This window comes from Macrobrachium nipponense, chromosome 28 (genome assembly GCF_015104395.2).
Source record: "Macrobrachium nipponense isolate FS-2020 chromosome 28, ASM1510439v2, whole genome shotgun sequence".
Taxonomy (NCBI): domain Eukaryota; kingdom Metazoa; phylum Arthropoda; class Malacostraca; order Decapoda; family Palaemonidae; genus Macrobrachium; species Macrobrachium nipponense.
In genome coordinates this window covers 49,598,788-49,604,250 of record NC_087217.1, presented here as the reverse complement: position 1 = coordinate 49,604,250, position 5,463 = coordinate 49,598,788, and the positions used below count along the sequence as shown (strand labels likewise).

Below are 5,463 nucleotides of genomic sequence, written 5' to 3'. Positions count from 1 at the left end.
ACTCGCTCATGATTATTTAATATATTAAGATATAGTTTTCATTCTGACTATTATTTTCCTTTGGAAACATAATAATATTTAATAACGGATAAAAAGAAGAAAGTAAAGGTAGGTTTCCCATAATTTCAATGTTATTTGGCGAAAATATTCTAACGATCTCATGATTATTCTTCTTCACATAGTAGAATAGCTTAGAGTATTTAGAAAAATAAAAAGAGAGAAATTAAAGGCAGGATTGCTATAGGTTAAGGGGCCTGACTGTGGTTATTGTGACGTCACACACCTAGCCGTTTAATCCTGTACCCCAGTTGAAGCTGCGCATGACAAGACCTTATATTCTCTAGAGTCTAGAGACCTTTGCATCAACTTGGCCCACTCGGCACACCGAGCACTGGCTCAATTAAGACTTTTTTTTTTTTCCTTTTTTCTGTATTGCATTTGATGTTTTCATATTTCATCATTACGTTCAATTTATTGTGAAATAAAATTTTATTTTTTATGTGAATTGGTACTGCTTTTACGTACATATTATAGTAAAGATTTTACTGCCTCTTCTTCTCTCCTCAACAATACCACGACGCACGATAACTTAAAATCATTCATTCATTATTCCTAAAAAATATAAACGCTACCTCCCTCTACCTCAAGTTAGCTGTGTATCACCGCAATGACGAATGATTTTGTTTTGTTAATCATTTGTGCTAATATTTTACTGTGAAAAGCTTTGTTCTTTCTTTTACTATTTTGTTAATATTGTTCAACTAGACCGTCTCACTCGGCGCACTGAACACTGGCTCAATTAAGAAAATTTTTTTTTTTTGTATTGCATTTGATTGTTTTCATACTTTTTCCTTGCGTTAAATTTATTGAGAAATTCCCTTTTTATTTGTTATTGCTTTTAGATACATACAGTAATATTTTAACTCTCTCTTCTCCTTCTCTCCTCAACATATCAACGTTCCCTCGTTCAGTCTCAAGTCAGCTGGGCGTGACGTCACCGCGGTTACGTACGATTTTATACATCTTTTATGCTAAATGTTATATTGAAAGCTAAATTTTATATTAAATGCCTTATACTTTAATGTATTTTGTCGAATATTGCTATCATTAAACTATATATTGTAATTGAAAAAATAAATTAATACAGTTTAACTTGTAAGACCCAGTAGGCCGTCGAATACGAGTAGAAACTAGATAATCAGTCAGTTCGAAGTACGAGCATTTGTTCGGCAAACGATACAAATTTTCTCGAAAATTTTGCTCGGAAAACGGAAAGTTCGACATATGAAACGTTCGACAAACGAGGTACCACTGTACTTCCATATAGTTCTTGCTCTCTCAAAGGTTTTCAAAGAAACAGACTAACCTAGTGAATGAATGAGATGAAGTCTAGATCTCCCACATCAACCAAATGCCCTGACTTTTGTGTTAAGAATTTCCCACTGCAAATACAAGCACAAGGTACAAACCTTGTTTCTTTGACTTCTACACATAAGAGTGAAATTTGGGTGTTGTCAAAATCAATAATTAAGTTTTAGGTTTAGCACCAAAGGTCTTTTGGATATTGTTAACCACTTGGAACAATTACAACATTATGAGAAACTTTAACCAGTAGCAGATATCCAGTTTTTGGCCTTGCATAAAAACTTGATTAAGAGCTGATGAGTTCAAGTGGTTATGTTGACAACACTGATATGGCAGTTTGTAATGGTGAGGAGTTCAAATTCTGCTCAGAAGTTCAGTGGCCCTTAAAACCAATTATAATCTGGAAATAAAACCAAATCCAAACATCAGTTTACTCTATTTCATTTTATTTCATTACTTCACACTAGAATTCACAGTTACTTTAAACTCAACGATCACAAGTCCAGTTCAAATAAAATACTGCACCTCTTGAGAATTTACTCAACCTACATGATTAGTACATGAAACTACATAAAGAATTACCCTTAACTCATGTGAACCATCTTCTTTAGTTCTTAGAACATTCTTTCAAGCACTACTGGCAATATTCCACAAATTAGGGATTTAAGTAAAATCTGACTACCCTAGGCCAAATCAAGGGTTGTAAGTTGTTTGAAGTGACAATTTTAACCAACTTGTGTTTAAAACCAGCAATTTATTTTACATATGGTAAACCTTATTTAAGGGCATCTGACCAATTCTTACTATACATAGTAATGATTTTTCATTTTTATTAGAGTCAGGATTAAAGATCCATCTTTACCAGATGCATTATTTTTCAAACCTTAAGGTCTTGTTTCCCATTAAGTTTAAGAAACTTTATATGAAAGTATCCCAACTTATAAACCCTTATTCAAAACATTAAGGAGCATCTTTCAACAAATTTTCAGATGTAGTCTTTCACCCTTTGTCTTTAAGGCTAATTCTGATCAGAAAGTACTTCACATGCTATATACTACTAGTTACCTCAGTCCATTTGATGGAAGGTTAACTTTTGATTATGAGAATGTTTGGCAATTATCCAATCAAACTCTCTACCTAAATTACACCACGTTAAAAGCCTAACAATTCAAGTCGTATGTCTAAAAGTACCAATTCGACAGGAGCGTGAAGTCAAAATAAATTTATATTGACAATATTTCAGCAGATTCCAAAGATGTCTTTATGTTGACCTTTTATTGGCAAACTTTCAAATATTACCAGCACAGCTTCAAGACACTACTACATTCTCTGGTTTTAAAATATTTCCCAAAACAATTACAAAAATTACCAAAGGCAATGCTAGTTCCAAAATCCTAGCAAGCCCCAGAAGTGGTTTGTTGTTTGTTTCCCACAGGAACTTAATATAACCAATATATTAAACTTTAAAATCAGTTCATTAAATGTTACAAGTCAAATTTGTCATTCACCTTGCAATAAAGGTCACTTGAGTAAGGGTCCAGTCACGCTTAAGTTTATGTACTCCTAAGGCACAGAAAAATGTAAGCTAACCAACACAGGCCCCTGAATGTAAATTCATACCACTATTTTCGTAAGCATTCCTTAATACACTATGTTTCTTACCTTCCTGTTACCAGTCGAGTTTCAATCTAAGGTACAAGGCTACTGTCCCTCAAGAAGTTTCTCTACCAGAAGTTTTTTATCATATCCTTAGACAAAATGTCACATGGGCTAGCAACGGTTCGCTCAATTTCATATCTTCAGTGGATCTCCCAATTCCAACCTGAAATTTGAAAATAAAATTGTTAAAAAAACCTTTCATAAAGGTAATGGCGTGTCAAAGTTTTCTATTTTACCACTAATACTACATATAGCTTTGGGAATGTAGGCTTCGGTCAGTACCTCCCAATATATCATAATTTATCCTTATTTCAATAATAACTAATGTTTCTAAAGGAAAAGTCAACAGCCAGCAATAAATCTATACCAGCAATTTAGTCCAAAAGGTCTAAACTGACTGCTCAGTCACCCTTTTAATTAAATATTGAAGCAGACTTTTTCAGATCTACTTCAACCAAACTCCTGATTCATCACTCAAAAATTGCCTTCTTCCAGTACCCAATATTTTCAGTTCTTACAAGAGTTTTGCATATTGGAAATATGTTAACCCTGTTACAGTTGTATATGTATTACATTAATCACTAGCAGGCAGAGTGGAACTTACCTACTATGCTATCTGGTGAGGGTCAGTTTAATGTATGTTCATTGTAAACTTAATCTCACCCTGAGAAGCAGCCTGCAATAAGTAAAATTGACTTTTTTTTTTTTCTTTTTAAGTTATTGTCATTTTCTGCAGTCATTTCAGCACCTGCACTGTATCTATTACACTGTTTAAACAAACATTATCCATACTTCAAGACCAATCTATAAAGGATATTCCAAAGATCAAAATACTATGATCTACCTAGTATTCCTGGTTACTTAAACCCAGAACTGCCCCACCCATTTCAAAAATTGGCAGTCAATGAAGCTTATACCTGGAATTGGTATAAACATTGCAATCTCAAGTTACTTCACCCTTTCAGTTGTTTAGTGAAGAGCCTATGCTACATACAGTCGTGGTGCTTTTAATCTCCAGTTTGTTGAAATCATTTGTTTAAAAAAAAAACAGAAATTGAAGAGCCTGCAGTCCTGAATATATAGTGGAACCCCTCACCTAACCTATACTAAGGCACTGTATATAAAGTTAGGACCAAACTTAACTACACCTAACCTAAGTCACTGGGTCCTCATAGGCTTGGGGGTACCCGTTGAACCACCCCACAAACCTAATAGTTTAAATTTTTACTTTATTAGCAGCACACTTGCATTAAAGTCACGCTTAGTAGTATCGGCCCTACATGCATGAATGCCAACGTAAAGACTTTAAATTTTATAAATCTTACTGTATATTTGAAATTGAGGAAGATCAAGGGTACTACTTATCTGCGGCGGCCTAGACTATGGCAGTTACGGTTTTCCTAAGTAGTTTTACCTACTGAACAAGAATTTTATGTAAAATTTATTCCGACGACTGTAATTAACCCCCCAGGGGCCAGTACTAAACACGGCAAAATACATTGGATGCCCAAAAAACTAGTGGATGTCACATCCGCATTACGTTCCTTGCAGTGCGTGCGGACTGTTTCTGTAGAAATACCGAAATTGATTTTGCGGCAAATCTAAGTTCAAGGAGACTTATGAACAAAGAAAAGTATAAATACTACCTAATACCCACAGCTCCCCCTCTCAACAAAAAAGTGCCCAACGTCAGTTGGCACTTTAAAAAAACTGGCCTATTACCACATCATTTAGCAAAATCACATGTTTTACTTTAAAATCATTTAAGTGTTTATAGATAGGTAGGTATTCACATATTAAGTGTTTGTAGATATTCAGACTTCAACTTACCACTAAGGAGGCCACGTTCAGAAAATGGCCTGTGATCTACAGGACACTGCTATGGACACCAAAATTCAAAAATTAGGACAGAATACCACAAGAGATACGTTCACTTAGGACGTATAACCTAAAGGGAAACAGTCAAACCAAAACCAGAACTTAATGCGCACTATATATTATAGGCTAAAATGGAACCAAGCTTTAAGAAAGTTTAAGCAAATAAACATCTTGTTAAAAACCTTCACAGAAAAAATCCACACTACTAGCTAATGCTTATAAAATACTTGAGTCTGAACTCTGAACCGAGACCAACTAACCTTATGTAACCTGTTTTTCGAGGAACACCTTCATTCACAAATCTTTCACACCAACTTTGAAAAAAATGGCTGAACTTTTATTTTGCTCTCAATGGCAACACACATAACAAGGGGCAGTGCTGCCAAGTCAGTGAATTAAATTTTCCCTATATTCTCTCAAATTGTCCCGGCTTTGCAAAGAATTTCCCTGTCATTCACACACACACACACACACAGACGTATGTATGTGTGTGTCTGTAAGCATAGGGTATAAATACCGTAAACATACTAGTTTTTTTTTTTTTTGCATATATAATAAGTT

The 5,463-nt window shown here is 34.5% G+C and overlaps 1 long non-coding RNA gene across 1 annotated transcript; it reads right to left on the bottom strand.

Annotated features, from left to right (window-relative positions):
• Nucleotides 1–884: 884 nt before the first annotated feature.
• On the bottom strand, nucleotides 885–5,255 carry LOC135201326 (uncharacterized). The gene is made up of 3 exons (XR_010311495.1): nucleotides 5,163–5,255; nucleotides 3,028–3,187; nucleotides 885–1,765 (listed from the first exon to the last, which is right to left on the bottom strand). It is a non-coding gene; the product is annotated as an uncharacterized LOC135201326 (long non-coding RNA).
• Nucleotides 5,256–5,463: the final 208 nt, after the last annotated feature.